The following is a 16,964-nucleotide window of genomic DNA, read 5'->3' as shown; positions in this document are numbered from 1 at the left end:
TCTGTCTCTGAAAGTTTTGTCTCTTCACCTATCCACGTCATAGGTGCATTGAAACGTAATATTTATATAAAACTATTGTCTCTTCATCTGCATTTTGATTTTGCTTAAACTGATGTCTCTTAATCTATCCACTCCTTCATGCATAATGTCATTATTTGATTGATGAGTTTGTCTCTATCTGATATTGCTTATGTATTTCTCTCCCTTTGTGTGTTCATTGTTTGCACTTGTAACCGTATGCATTGAGCATTTTATCATTTAATTTGAGATAAAGTTTATTAACTTCACTGAGAGTCTGTGATTATTTAGCTGACTGAATAGTTAGTTTGATAGTATTATCATTACCATCAACTATTCAACTAATTGATTCATCGACCAAGTAGAAGGAAAATTGATGTATGAGTTAGATGAGTATTTTGGGGTATCACATATAAATATTAGAAGGAAAATTATTGAACGTATATAAATTGACCCCAGCACATCAGGGATTTGGGTAAATGTATATGGGCCATTTTTCTGTGACATTATTGAGTATTGATCCCTGATCAGGTATTGGCCTTGCGCTGGTTCACTAGCATGTGAATTATAGGACATGTTTCAAAGTGACTTATTTTTTACACATTTTCTTACATTTGGAAGGCAGAAATGCATCTAAAATCAATAGGTAACAACAGTTGCTCTACAATTCTGTGATCCCGTAAGTCTCCCGATAAAGAAGTTACCTACTTGTTTGGGTAGGTCTAGTGCCCGTGATAGGAAATGGCCCAAAACACAACGTGGCCACACCACATTTTTACAGTGAAAAATGACCCCTTCTTTCTGCAAAGTGCCTAGCTGTAGAGTTTGAACTCTAGCTCTGCCGGCACCAAGGGAAACGTAGCACACCTATACATTTTGTAAAACAAGACACACAGCGGAATCCAGGATGGGGTGACTTGTCTAGCTTCCACCAGGTTCTGTTACCCAGACTCCCTTGCAAACCTCAAACTTTGTAAAAAAAACTAATTTTCCTCACACTTCTGTGATGGAAAGTTCTGGAATCTACGTGGATCCACAAACTTCCACCCAACCCTCATTCCCCAAAATCTTTCGAGCAAAATGGTACCTCACTTGTGTGGGTAGGTCTAGTGCCAGTGACAGGAAACGGCACAAAACGCAACGTGGCCACATCACATTTTACAGTGAAAACTGACCCTTTTTTTACAAAGTGCCTAGCTGTAGATTTTGACCCCTAGCTCTTCCGGCACCTGGGGAAACCTAGCAAACCTGTACATTTTTGAAAACTAGACACCTAGGGGAATCCAGGATGGGGTGACTTGTCTGGCTTTCAACAGGTTCTGGTACCCAGAATCCCTTGCAAGCCTCAAACTTTGTAAAAAACAAAAACACATTTTCCTCACATTTCTGTGATGGAAAGTTCTGGAATCTGTGTGGATCCACAAAATACCACCAACACCGCATTTCCCAAAGTTTCCCGATAAAAATGGTACCTCACTTGTGTGGGTAGGCCTAGTGCCCGCTACAGGAAACAGCCCTAAACGCAATGTGGCCACACTACAATTTTACAGTGAAAACTGACCCTTTTTCCGCAAAGTGCCTATCTGTAGATTTTGAACCCTAGCTCTGCCGGCACCTAGGGAGACTTAGCAAACCTATACATTTTTGAAAACGAGACACGAAGGAGAATCCAGGATGGGGTGACTTGTCTGGCTCTCACCAGGTTCTGTTACCCTGAAACCCTTGTAAACCTCAAACTTTGCAAAAAAAAAAATGTCCTCACATTTCTGTGGTGGAAAGTTCTGGAATCCGGTGGATCCACAAAATTCCACCTACCCGGCATTCTCCAAAGTCTCATGATAAAAATGTTACCTCTCTCGTGTGGGTGGGTCAAGTACCCGCAACAGGCAAGGGCCCTAAACGTATTGTGGGGACTTCAAAATTACCTATCATAAAACAACCTTGTTTTGTGCGGGGAGCACTCGGGTTTTTGGCCCCACGCTCAGCGGCTATCTAGGGAAACCTACCAAACCCACACATTTCTAAACACTAGACACCCTGGGGAGTCCAGTGAGGTATGGCTTGCATGGATCCCCCAACGTTTCCCTATCCAGAATCCCCTGCAAACTTCAAATTTTGCTAAAGAATTCACATTTTTCTCAATTTTTTGTGTGGAAAAGTTGTAGGATCACTGGGCTGACACAAATTTCCTACCACCCAGCGTTTCCCCAGGTCTCCCGATACCACTCGTGTTGGTGGGTCAAGTACCCGAAACAGGCAAGGGCCCTAAACGTATTGTGGAGACTTCAAAATTACTTATCATAAAACGACTTGGTTTTGCAGATGGGAAACAACTGGGTTTTTGGCCCCGGGCTCAGCGGCCATCTAGAGAAACCTACCAAACCCACACATTTCTGAAAAGTAGACACGCTGGGGAGTCCAGTGAGATATGGCTTCCATGGATCTCCAACGTTTCCCTACACAGAATTCCCTGCAGACCTCACATTTTGCTGAAAAATCACATTATTCTCAAATTTTTGTGTGGAAAAGTTGTAGGATCACTGGCTTGAGACAAATTGCCTACCACCCAGCATTCCCCCAGGTCTCCCAATAAAAATGGTACCTCACTTGTGTGGGTAGGTCAAGTACCTGCAACAGGCAAGGGCCCTAAACGTATTGTGGGGACTTCAAAATGACCTATCATAAAACGACTTGGTTTTGCAAGGGGGGTGCCACCTGGGTTTTTGGTTTTTGGCCCGAGCTCAGCGGCCGTCTAGGGAAACCTACCAAACCCACACATTTCAGAAAACTAGACACCCTGTGGAGTCCAGTGAGGTATGACTTGCATGGATCCCCCATCGTTTCCCTACCCAGAATCCCCTGCAAACCTCACATTTTGCTGAAAAAAATAAAACATTTCTCACATTTTTGGGTGGGAAAGTTGTAGTATCGCCGGGCTGACACAAATTTCCTACCACCCAGCGTTCCCGTAGGTCTCCCGATAAAAATGGTACCTCACTTGTGTGGATAGGCATAGTGGCCGAAATAGGAAATGGACTAAATCGTACTGTGGAGACTTCAAATTTACCTATCATAAAACGACCTGGTTTTGGAGGCGGGGGCACCTGGGTTTTTGGCCCCGGACTTGCGGCCATGTGGGGAAACTTACCAAACCCACACATTTCTGAAAATGAGACACCCTGGGGAGTCCAGTGAGGTATGGCTTGCGTGGGTCCCCTAGTCTCTGAACCATGGTCAGAGGAAGACTCAAAAAGCATACCAGCAACCTACTGAGCAGTAATCCTGCTGCTAGCCATAGTCCTTACAAACAAAGGAGACTTCACAAACAAGCCAACAACAACAAACACAGTGCAAAATAAGTAATAAACAAAGTGTGGCTTTAGCACAAAGATCTATATACTCAAAAACAATATGACTTACTTGCCAAAGATAGCTACACTTACCAGCACCTACTCTGCGGAGACACAGCAAAAAGCAACGTATCCCACTAGAAAGAAAAAACAAAACTAATTACTCACAAGACAACAATATACACATCGAGCACTAATGCAAAAAGATTTTGACACTCAAAAAACAGAAACCAAACATACTGCTATTATTACACCATTTGCAAAAAACACATTCATGCAGGGAAATGAAACTCATTTAGAGTAAATAGTGCAAAAAAAAATCTCTTACCAAACACATGCAACTGCACAAACTGCAGAACCACCAGTAACGAAACCGCAACCTGGAACAGTCTAAAGAGCAAAAGCCATGAACTAGAATAAAAAGGAGAAATAAAACCTTACAATTGCAATTCACAAGAAATAAAACAATTAACATTATAACACGCTGTGTCACTACCCAAATGGTCAATCTGCCAGATGGACCTTCAAATAGGGCTGAGAAAAATGGGAGGTGATATTGCCCAAGGGATCGGGTGGGGTTTTCTGCCAGGCCGATCTGTCCCCCAGGTGGGGCAGAAAACAGCAGACAGAAATGTGCACCCCTTGCAAAAGAAATAGATCCCCGGTGCCTAGTAGGACTTTCTGCCTCCCCCCTCCCACCTAGGGGCAGAAAAAGGCAGATCTGTCCCCAGGGGTGTAGAAAATACATAAACATAATTTAAGCCCCTTGGAAGCGACCCTTGGCCAAGGGGTCGCATCCAGGACACAAAAAACAAAATCCCTGGTGCCTAGTGGGTTTTCTGCCCCCCCCCCCCCCCAAGCAGAAAGACCAAAAACAGGCCGATTTACCCCTGGGGGGGGGGGGGCAGAAAAAATAAATCACCCCCTTGGAAGCGACCCTTGCCCAAGGGGTCGCTTCTGATACACAAAAATTAAAATCCCTGGTGACTAGTGGGGGTTTCTGCCCCCTCAAACCAAAAAAACAGGCTGATGCATAAAATTGCCCCCTTGGACGCAACTCTTTCCCAAGGGGTCGCTTCCATAACAATAAAAGAAATCCCTGGTGCCTAGTGGGGGCATATCTGTTGCCCGATCGTGATACTGTGCGCGATCGTGAAGCAGAAATGCCCTGCAAAGAGACATGAAGGGAGAGGAAAAACTTTCCTCTCCCCCGATGCCTCGATGCACAGGGAAATCCCCCTGGGAGCAGGAATTGCCTTACCTGTTCCTCCATATGCCTAGAAGCAAATGGCTTCCAGCGCGTCCGGGGCTTCCTGATGACGTCGGCGCATGCTGACCTCATGGGATTGCCACAGGGGGGTTGGGTGGCAGCAGAAACTCTTCCACTGTCATCCCCCTTTGTGGATAGTTGATGGAATGCCCATTGGGGGAGCGCCAGAGCTTCCTCCATGGGTGGATGCCATGACGGAGCGGTTCCGTCATGAGCACATGCCCACCGTGGCTCCTTACGGAACCACTTCGTCATGAGCATGGAAGGGGTTAATGTGCTAACACATGAAAACAGCATTTATACATGGCTGTATTTTATTTCAAGCCAGAACTATATGGGTTTTTTTTGCACATTGATTTAGTGCGAACTCGACCCGAAGGTATTGGAGCGCTTTACATGAGCAACAGTTACGTCACACAAGGACACATTCATTATTGGCTTTGCCATTGCTTTTTCCTGTAACATTTAGCATCACTGGAGCTTCCAGAGTGTCCACCAGACATGCAAGCTTCAAATGTCTGCAAGATGGTACCAAGTGAGTCCTGTGTTTGGTCTTCATATCTGACACACAGAAATGAAAACAATGGAGTCTTATTGGAAATGTATCTTTTCTTACTAAACGCTACATAAGTTGTGCAATAAACAATTCCAAGGAACAAGAAGATGTTTGTGGGTGGATCCCCCAATAAGCACATGACTGTGCTCCCACAGACAAGAGACGGTAGACATATATGAATGCCTAGGGGCTAGTGGCGCCTGGTGCAACAGTCTTTTTTAGCTCCCCTTGCTCCCTCCTCATGACCTCCTCTGAGGAATACCTTCATGACCACCTAGTAAAAGTGTCCTGTATCTCTACATAACCCCTCTCTCACATATATTTAATTTGTTTTAAAGCACTATTAAAAGCAGGGTTTACTAATCCACTCAGCTATCCACATAAAATAAAGATCTGTTATTTACAGCAGGCATATCAACCCTCTGTGGTACTTTATGGTGAGTCAAACTGCCACTAGACAAAACACCGCTATCTCTCTCTTACAGGAACATTAATCACAAGACTTATGTTGCCATTTTTATAATAACCTGAAAGCTGGACGCATTAGGAACTCTGCAGCATGTGTTTTTAAATCGTAAGTTATTGCTAAACACAGCGCCCCCAAGGTCAGTGCCCCCCTTCCATGTCAGCACCCAGTGCGGCCGCACCGGTCACACCGCCCTAAAGCTGGCCGTACAAATCCCATTAATGATGTAGAGCATGTTCTGGGATTAATAACATTATGGCAAGCTTCTATCTGACTGTCAAGAAATGAGGATGGGTCATGAAAAGCGCAAACAATAGGGGCATTCACAAAGCGGAATAAGTGGAATTCCTGATCACAATGTAAAAACAAGTAAGTGTTAATATTAATATTGCACGGTCCAAACTGGTTAGCAGCAGAGCACTGAATATTATGGTAAGTAATCGCAAGTAGGGGCTTAAATCTTTGAATAGCACACATTTACACTAGCATCTCACATATTTAATGTTTAGGCACAGTGAGATTAAGTAATTTTCAGTCAAGTGCCAAGCTTGATTACAACTCAGGTCTCCATGGGTCCATGTGCTGGTGTCCAAAATATTTTGGGGGGAGATTGGTACCTGCAGCATCCACTACCAGCACTGGCATCACCTTCTGACAAGGTGACATACAGACTTCTAGTGAAGAAGTGAGGAAAAAGAATTGGTGAAATGTGCTGTATAGTTTGTCTTAGTATCACTGTTGTGCTGCTTGTTCACACATTACTCACTCTGTCATCTCCCATTTGATACTCCTATCTTCTCTGCTGTCAGTCACATTCTCCTCTCATTTTTTCTCCTCTTTTCTCTCCATATTCTCTCACACTTTCTCTTTCTTCTTTTTTCACTATTCTCAATTTCTTCTCTATCTTGCTCCACACTTTCTTCCATCAATCCCTTTTCTCTTACTCTTCTCCTCACTTCCTATCAGAGACAGGCTATGTTGGAGACCAACCTGGGAGTGAGGTCTCTGGTACTTCAGCTGAAAATGTGCTGGTGCCAATATCTAAGTCCCAACAGAGATCAGCTTGTACTTAGTTGGAATGAGTACTGAAATAGTTCAACTTGGTCTGTGAACTGGCTCTCTGTGTATACCAGGGAAGCAGATCTAGTTCCGTGCAAGAGATCAACTATCTGTAAAAGAGCCCAACAATATAATTATATGACCTCTGCTCCATCTGTACGAGGACTCTGCTCTATCTGTACAGGGGTTCAGCACTATGTATGCATGCACTCAGCTGTGTCTATCTTGCAGGTCAGCTCTTCAAGAATAAAGGACCTGTTTGTGATAGAGACCCACTCCTTCTAAATGTGCAGCAACTAATTTTATCAGGGCAGGAACTTATTTATGTCTACTAGATATGCATCTCTAGCACAAGATGAGTTATCAACTTTAGTTTTAGGTTTCTCTCCTTAATAAATCAGGCACTAAAATGTGGTTTTCAATCCAAAGTACTCCTAACCCTTCCATTGGTATGTTGTGCAGCAATACTTTAAGCACATGATACTTTGCACTTCAGTTGAACCTCTCAGCTATATTTACCTCGTCTTCTAGTCCACTCTCTACTGCACACTCCCTTCCTCCCCCGTCTTCCACTCCATCTACGCCTTGTTAGGAATGCCGTCTTGACAATCATAGCTTTTAGGTCAATTTGATATTCTTTTTGGCCTACATTTGAAGTGAGGACCCTTAGAAAGAGCAGTGAAGTAGAGGCAGAGGGATGTAGACATGGGTAAATAAAAAAAGAAGTTAAACATGAAATGTAAGGAGTGGGAAGCATCAGATGGAGAAAAAGTGAAAAGAGATGACGGTAAAAGGCAATGGCATGAGGAGAGAGGAGAGTGACTATAGTGGTAGAGGGCAGAATAAGTGCAGCATGAGCAGTGCGAAGGCCCAGGTGATGGATGATGAAATAGTAGTCGAAATGCACTGCAGCGCATATGAAGAAAAAAGTTGAAAAAGAAAAGGCAATTAATAAATGCATTACATTTCAAGTTTTGTCTTTGGGCACCAAGCTTCAGTTTTAAAATCCACTATTCATGTGGACGTTAACAAAAGGCACGGTACCTGGACTGTGTCACAGCAGCAGGTGTGTTAACCCACAGGACTACCCTTGCTGGTTTGAAATTGACATAGAGTTGTAGAAGGTGAAGCAGGCACCAGCTGACTACACAATTGGATCAGCTTGAGGAACAGCACCCAGGCCCAGCAACGGCATAGCCAGTATGCATTTCAAGTGAGCCTTTGAAATGTATGTGTGTCTCCGATCCAGAGCATGGCACCCTCCTTCTCCCTTCACCACAAGGTTTTCCAAGCATCAGCTGTCACTTTCAAAGATGGGAAAGATGACCAAGAGGTAAATCCCATGATTGGCGAGTTGTCTCGGGCATCACATGCTGCTGCAGAAGAAAGCTTCAGTAGGCCCAGTGCTAAGTCTTGTCCATGCACAGTGCCAAGCTGATCCACCTGTTCAGTCTTTTATGTGTCTGTACACCAAACACACAGGGCAACAGGCACACAAAGGCCTCTGTGAAGTGGAATATGAGAGGTTGGAACCCAGTGGTCCTTGACAAGGCATAAGGGAATATTGAACCCCATGTGAGTCTCTTCTGTAGTGTGGATGTCCTGCTGTAGCCAAACTTAGCCAAAAAGCAGGCATGAGGCAGAGTGGCACAGTTACGTGCTACTCTGCACCACTGCCTGTGTGTTGACCGTTAGACTAACTGTGACATGATGTTATTGTCAAGCCATTACCCTGAAACCAATACTGCATGACAGTCTCAGAAGCAATATAATCACTTGACTCTTAACTGGTCTTCCTTCTGAGATAGACCATGAAGCCAGTGATATTTTACTCAGCAGATCTGGACTGCTGCCTGCGGGACCATTTTTTAAACTTTTTTCAGCATGTTGCGCTGACGTCATTTCAGTGACACCGAACCTGAAATGAGCCTTGAGGCTCATTTCACTTTCACTTTCTACGTGCTCAGGGGGCTATCTCAGCCTTTCCAATCCCACTAGAAACCAGGGAGGGGGGACCGGCCCCTTGGGCAAGGGCCTTTGCTTCCCCAATAATTTTTTGGGTAAATTCAGTTATTCTCCCCCCCTGGGAGGCAGATGGGGGCAGAAAGCCTACTAGAAACCAGGGATTTGTTTTTAAATTAAATTAGGGGTGGGCCTGCCCAATATGGGCATGCAGTGCCCTCACCCCTGCCAAAAATGACAGTCTTTCTGCCCCCTGGGCATCTACCATCCTGGGGGGCATATGGGGGCTGTGGCCCACCATCTGATCCCCCGGGGGGCAGAAAGCCCACTACACTCCAGCGTTTTTTCCCCAAATGAATTTAGGGGTGGGGGTTGCCCTCTCCCCAACAAAATTCCAGTCTTTCTGCTCCGAATCTGCTCCCCGGGGGGGGGGGGCAGAAAGCACCCTAGGTGCCAGGGATTATTTTCTTTATAGGCTCGGGGTGGGGGCTGGCCAGGCGTCATTTCAGTGAAACCGAAACTGAAATGAGCCTTAAGGCTCATTTCAGTTTCACTTTCTACGTGCTCAGGCGGCTATCACAGTCCCATGAGCATGTAGAAAGACGGGAGAGGTATCATTGGAAAGGGGAGAATCTCCCCTTTCCAATGGTACCCTCCCAAGTGGATCCCTGCTTAGGGATTGCCCCAGGAAGGTGATCCATGAGCAGGGATCCACCCATTAAAAACCAGGGAGCGGGGAGCGGCGCCTTGGGCAAGGGCCTTTGCTCCCCCAATAATATTTTGGGTAAATGTAGTCATTCTGCCCCCCCGGGACGCAGATGGGGCCCCCGGGGGGGGCAGAAAGCCCACCAGAAACCAGGGAATTGTTTTTAAAGTAAATTAGGGGTTCCGCTGCATAATATGGGCATGCCAATGCCCTCACCCCTGATGAAAATTACAGTCTTTCTGCCCCCCCCAGGGGGGCAGAGAGCCCACTAGATACCAGTTTTTTCTTTCTAATTATAAATAGGTGTGGGGGCTGCCCAATATGGGCATGCCAATGCCCCCACCCCGCCACAAAAGTACAGTCATTCTGTCCCCCGGGGGGCAGATGGGGGCAGTAGCCTGCCATCTGACCCCCGTGGGGGCAGAAAGCCCATCACACCAGGGGTTTTTTCCCCCGATGAATTTAGGGGTGGGGGTTGGCCAAGATGGGCATGCCAATGCCCCCACCCTTCTCCTCCACAAAATTCCAATCTTTCTGCCCCCCCCCGGGGGGCAGAAAGCACCCTAGACGCCAGGGATTTCTTTTTATAGGCACAGGGTGGGGGCTGCCTAGAATGAGCATGCAAATGCCCACACCCTTCCCCACCAAATATAACAAAAGACTTTCTGCTCTCCCAGGAGGCAGATGGGGGCAATAGCCCCTGATCTACCCCCCGGAGGGGGAGCAGAAAGCCCACTAAGCGCCAGGGTTTTTTTTTACAGGTAGGGTTGGAGGCTGCCCAGAATAGGCATGTCAATGCCCCAACCGCAAAACAAAATGCTACATTCTTTCTGCCCCCCCCAGAGGCACATGGGGCAATAACACCTTATCATTTTACTCGGGAGACTAAGGAGAACGCTGTGGGGTAGGACATTTGTGCCGGCACAGTGATTCCACACACAAATATGTGGAAAATGTGTTTTTTTCAGCTACATTTGAGGTTTGCAGTGGATTATGGGTAGGAAAACGTTGTGGGATCCACACAAGCCATACCACGCTGGACTGCCCCGGTTGTCTAGTTTTCAGAAATGTGTGGGTTTGGTAGTTTCCCAAGATGGCCGCCGAGCCCGGGGCCAAAAACCCAGGTGACCCCCCTTGCCAAACCAATTTGTGTTGTGATAGGTAATTTTGATGTCTCCTCATTACGTTTTGGTCCCTTGCCTGTCGCGGGTACTTGACCCACCCACGCGAGTGAGGTACCATTTTTATCAGTAGACCTAGAGGAACGCTGGCTGGTAGGAAATTTGTGGATCCATGCAGATTCCAGAACTTTCCACCACAGAAATTTGATAAAACTTGATTTTTTCTACTAAATTTGAGGTTTGCAGGGGATTCTGGGCAGGAAAACGTTTGGAGGTTCACACAAGCCATACCTCGCTGGACTCCCCCGGGGGTCTAGTTTTCAGAAATCTGTGGGTTTGGTAGGTTTCCTAAGCTGGCCGCCGAGCCCAGGACCAAGAACCCAGGTAACCCCGCTTGGTAGGTTTCCCAAGATGGTCGCCGAGCACCGGGCTAAAAACCCAGGTGGTCCCCCTTGCAAAATCAGGTTGTTTTGTGACAGGTAATTTTGAAGTCTCCTCAATACATTTTGGGCCCTTGCCTGTCACGGGTACTTGACCCACCCATGTGAGTGAGGTATAATTTTTATAGGAAGACCTGGGGGAACTCTGGGTGGTAGGAAATTTGTGGATCCATGCAGATTCTAGAACTTTCCCACACAGAAACTTTAGAAAAATTTGATTTTTTCAGTTAAATTTGAGGTTTTCAGGGAATTTTGGTTAGGAAAACATTGAGGGGCCGACGCAAGCCATACCTTGCTGGACTCCCCCAGGTGTCCAGTTTTCAGAAATATGTGGGTTTGGTAGGTTTCCTAAGCTGGCCGCCGAGCCCAGGACCAAGAACCCAGGTAACCCCGCTTGCAAAACCTGGTTGTTTTGTGATAGGTAATTTTGATGTGTCCTCAATACGTTTTTGGCCCTTGCATGTCGCGGGCACTTGACTCACCCATGCCAGTGAGGTACCATATTTATAGGGAGACCTGGGGGAACGCTGGGTGGTAGGAAATTTGTGGATCCATGCAGATTCCAGAACTTTCCACCACAGAAATGTGAGGAAAATGTTTTTTTTACCTTATAAAGTTTGAGATTTGCAAGGGATTCTGGGTAACAGAACCTGGCGAGAGCCAGAAAAGTCACCCAGTACTGGATTCCCCTGGGTTTCTAGCTTTAAAAAATGTATAGGTTTGCTAGGTTTCCCTAGGAGCAGGCAGAGCTAGGGTTCAAAAACTACAGCTAGGCAATTTGTAAAAAAAAGGGTCAGGTTTCAATGTGAAAATGTGGTGTGTCCACTTTGTGTTTTGGGCCGTTTCCTGTCGCGGGCACTATGCCTACCCACACAAGTGAGGTACCATTTTTCTCTGAAGGCTTTGGGGAATTTTGAGGATCCACGCAGATTCCAGAACTTTCCATCACCAAAATGTGAGGAAAATTGATTTTTTGGACAAAGTTTGAGGTTTGCAAAGGATTCTGGGTAACAGAACCTGGTGAGAACCAGACAAGTCACCATATCCTGGATTTACCTGCGTGTCTAGTTTTAAAAAATGTATAGGTTTGCTAGGTTTCCCTAGGTGCCGGCAGAGCTAGGGTTCAAAATCTACAGTTAGGCACTTTGCAAAAACAGGATCAGATCTCACTGTGAAAATGTGTTGTGTCCACATTGCGTTTTGGGCCGTTTCCACCGCAGGCACTCTGCCTACCCACACATGTGAGGTACCATTTTTCTCATACTTTGGGGAATGCGGGGTGGGTGGAATTTTGTGGATCCATGCAGATTCCAGAACTTTCCACCACAGAAATGTGAGCAAAATGTGTTTTGTTTGACAAAGTTTGAGGTTTGAAAGGGATTCTGAGTAACAGAAGCTGGTGTGAGCCAGACAAGTCACCCCATCCAGGATTACCCTGGATGTCTAGTTTTCAAAAAGTTATAGGCTTGCTAGGTTTCCCTTGGTGCCAGCAGAGTTAGGGTTCAAAATCTACAGCTAGGCACTTTGAAAAAAAAGGTTCAGTTGTCATTGTAAAAATGAAGTGTGTCCATGTTGCGTTTTCAGCCGTTTCCTGTTGCCGGCACTAGGCCTACCCACAGAAGTGAGGTACCATTTTTATTGGGAGACTTAGGGTAATACAGAATTGTAGAACAACTGTTATTACTTATTGACTGTTGATGCATTTCAACCTTCCAAATGAAAGACAATTTGTAAAAAGTAGTCACTTTGAAAAATGTCCTATAATTCTCATGCTAGTATGGGTACTCACAATTTCGGAACTGTGTAAATAGCTACTGTTTCTAAACTCTATATTTTGTTCCAATTTCAGAAATACATAGGTGTCTTTCATCTTAATTTTTCACTTTATATATTTTCCCAAATGAATTGCTATATAAACGGTACATAATAAAAAAAACACTGCATGACGCTGCTCAGTTATTACCTCTGGGTTCGTCGGGTTCTTGGTAAACCTACAAGTCCTATATATCCCCATAACCAGAAAGGTCCAGCGGATGTAACAGTATATTGTTTTCAAATATCTGTCATTATTAGAAGAAGTTACGGGTTGAAAATGTTGGCACAAATGTCTGTTTTTTTCAACTCATTTGCAATTATTCCTATTTTCAGCTATTAGTTTCTATAAAGAAACCTTGTAGTATCTACACAAATGACCCTTTGCTGAATTCAGAATTGTGTCTACGTTTCCAAAATGTATAGCTTTCCTGGATCCATTATTGCTTTCATACCCATTTCTACTATTAACTGGAAGATGGTTGAAAGCGCAAAAATAGGCTATGTCCCAGTAAAATGCCAAAACTGTGTAATTTTTTGGGATTTCTGACAAAAGTCTGTCAGTCCCTGAAAGCTGGGGAAATGGTCATTTCAGCCCCACAAACCCTTTGTTAATACCATTTGCAGGGAAAAAACAGATGCTTTCATTTGCAGCACTTTATTACATTATTCCCCCAAAAAAGAAAATGTAGCTGTATTTTGGCCAATTTCTGGGTCCCCTCCAGGGGAATCCACAACCCAGGGTACCTTTAGAATCCCCGTGATGTTGGAAGAAAAGGACGCAAATTTGGCGTGGATACCTTATGTGGTCAAAAAGTTACAGGGGCCTAAGCAAGAACTACCCCAACTAGCCAAATAAACGGCTTAGCATGGGAGGGGGGGGGGAGACCTAGCAGCGAAGGGGTTAAAAGAAAATTACATGTCTTCACCAAAGCCGGCTGCTTTCCCTGAGGCATGTACCTTCCAAGATACAGCCCGGACTATGATCCATGATAGGAGAGACTGAAGCCCTTTTAGCCAAATGGGCGTTGCGCGCATGAAGTGATATGTAATAGTCCGAGAACATTTTGAATGTAATGGGAAACAGGCCTATTTTAAAGTCCAATTTGAGATGCAGTCTTTGCTCTGAATAAGAATGTAAATATATATAGTCATATCTAAATCAAACATGATAGTGACTTTTCTTTTATGTATAATTAAAGAGTTTCTGGAGGACACAAAGTGATGCTAATTGCCCAAGGATTTTGGTGCTCCTCATAGGGATCTAATCAACAAAATTATATTGTAAGCTGCAAAGCGCATTAGGCTTTACAATGAAAATGGTACAAATAGTACAATAAAACCGTGTAGGTTCATTAAAGTTAAAATCATTACAGAAGGCGAATTGATGTGAAGTCAGCCAATTAGTAATATATATAAAAAAATAGCATGAAGCTAAGAGTAGAATGCAAGAATTAATTAAACAGAATCGAATATAGTTCACTTCTAGTAAATAAATCATAGATCAGCGTGATGCTGCCTCCTAAAATCATGGGTAAGAAGCCCACCAGTGGCAAGAAGGGGCTTCTTTTATAATGCATTATGCAATAGAAGTCATATATTTAGTATAATGTGCATGAGTTCGGCAGTTCCCATCCCTAGTGCCCTTCAGACACCTACATTGTTAAGACGAATGTTGTTACTTCACTTACAGGTTCTTATGAAGAATCACACTGTAGTCCCAATAGGTGAGACCTTGAGAAAATTCACTCTCAGTGGGACAGCATGGTAGAGAGCTTTAAAGAAAAGAAACATGATTCTGTGACACTACATCTCAAAACAAGGTTTACAAAGTTACATGTACATGAATGGTCTGTGTGCAGGGTGAGACTGAAGTAAAAAGTTGACTATGTCCTGAAAAGATGGCTGAAAGCAGCACTGTACATTGTGAAACCGAGGTCTACACTGACCAAAGTAATAATTTGCGTATTTTTCTCAGCTTAATGTCTTTGTTTCATCTAGGTGTTAATCATATCATTAAATTCAATTGTGCATTTAATTATTATTTTTTTTTTTAATTTTAAATCATATTTTTATTGGTTTTTCCCACAAACAAACATCTGGCAGTTATCTTACATCATTGTTAATGAACACAGTTCCGAGTCTCTTGCATCGTATTTTGATTTAGCTATCTGTGCGTGATAGTGCACCTGGATGCTTATTGTCTCTCCATGCTTGTTCTCCTTTCCAGGGATTAATGTCCTCACACACAAGCTTGGCTTAATGGTCCGTTCAACTCTAACACATGTGCCTTTAATTCGATCATTCATTGCGTCCACCCAGTTAAAGATCATTCCCTCCCCCTTAGCCCTCCCTAACCCACGCCACCGGTGTGTCCTTCGTGCAATATACACGCACCCATGTCTGGTTCTATCTGCCTGTTCATCACCTCACATAATATATCTATCTCTTCCTCCCAATAAGTTCCCAGCTGCGGGCAACTCCACATCATATGGATAAATTCCGCCTCTTCTGATTTGCAACGGGGGCACCGGGCTGTGTCCTTGTTAAAATTCTTATTTATCCGTGCCGGGGTTAAATACGCCCTATGTAACACATAGAAATGGATAAGCTGGAAGCTAGCATTACGCGTGCTCTTCCACGCTCTCTCCACTATCTTGGACCACGTCGTTTCAGGAATCTCCCTACCCAGGTCTGCGTCCTATTTCCTTTGCAATTGGTTCAATGGTTGCATCCCCTCATCCACCATTCGTCTGTATAAGCACGTTATAGCTTTGAAGGTCCCCGCTGCCATCACCACATACTGACATGCTAAAGATATCTGCGGCTCCGATAACCCTCCTCCCCAATGGCGCTGAATTGCTGATAAGAGGGCTGAATGCAGTAAGAAATCGCCCCTGGGAAGGCCATACCTATCTTGCAGTGTCTGATAAGGCAGTGTGCATTTAATTATGGCCCCTCTTTCACATACATATACAACAGTCTGTTGTCTGTGAAACGCGAAACAGTGAATGCTTTGGACAACAAATGAGTCCGCCTTCACAGTGTAATCAATACATTTTTACACAATTTTGAATGGTAAGGAATAATGGCAAAATGTATATACCTCCTCTGCAAATATATATCTGACTTTGATGACTGCAGATAATAATTAAGTATGCCAGCCAACAGCATACCGAAGAAATACCCTTACAGAGTGGTATATAAGGCCACAAGGTCCTTAAAAAGATTACTTAAAAAAAGCCAGAGAAATTAGCATAAAAGAAAATCACATTTAAAAGCAATACAAGCAAAATTCATAGATAGAAAAAACATTATACGACCCGGTGACTTATAAAAAATTTTTTACATTCGTTTAACAATTTTCAGGATGTAAAGAGGGCGCCCTCCAAAGAGACCAAAAAAGGACATCCTCGTATCTCCCTTTTTAAGGCCGAAACTCTAACTGAACTGCTGGCTTTAAGTAAACAAACGAGCTGTTGAGCAGTAAGCTGGCAGTAAATAATCACTGGCCTCCCTCACTGCATTGGAGCATTAGAGCTTGGAAGACACCAAGCTAAGCCAAAGCATTGCACCCGACAATCTCCTGCTTTCCTGTGGCACATGCAGCCTCTTCGACATGTGCGATGTGTTGGCTTGAGAGCGCGTGTGTTAGAAATTGGGTCTCTAGTTGGCAGAGGTATGCACCTTGTCCAAGGAGGGACCACGACCCTAGTCAGGGTAAGTCACAACACACCTTAAATTATCCTGTGCTCACCCTCTGGTAGCTTGGCACAGAGCAGTCAGGCTTAACTTAAGAGGCAATGTGTAAAGTGTTTGTGCCACACCTAGACCAGTAACACAGTAAAAACACCACAAAAAGACTCCACACCAGGTTAGAAAAATAGATTATGAATTAATAACTAAAACAAGACCAAAGCAACAAAAATCTATACAGTAGATGCAGTTTTAAAGAATAAATGCAAAAATAACACTTAGAAGCAAATGGCGCTCAAATAGTTAATTGATCGCACTGAACCGGGACAAAGTCAAGAGTTCAGGCTGCCTGCAAAGGAGCGAAGGCTGGCTACAGGACCCATGCAGGGCCTGATGAGCACAAGTACCTTAATTATTGTCACAGCACAATATGCTTAGATGATCCCCACGGTGTTGCACCGGAGTTCTCCATGCAACTGCACCGATGCTTCAAGTCCATGAGTGAAGT

The sequence above is a fragment of the Triturus cristatus genome, chromosome 6 (assembly GCF_964204655.1).
Source record: "Triturus cristatus chromosome 6, aTriCri1.1, whole genome shotgun sequence".
In the NCBI taxonomy this organism is placed as follows: domain Eukaryota; kingdom Metazoa; phylum Chordata; class Amphibia; order Caudata; family Salamandridae; genus Triturus; species Triturus cristatus.
The sequence above is the reverse complement of the archived record's forward strand: the minus strand, read 5'-3'. Positions refer to the sequence as shown.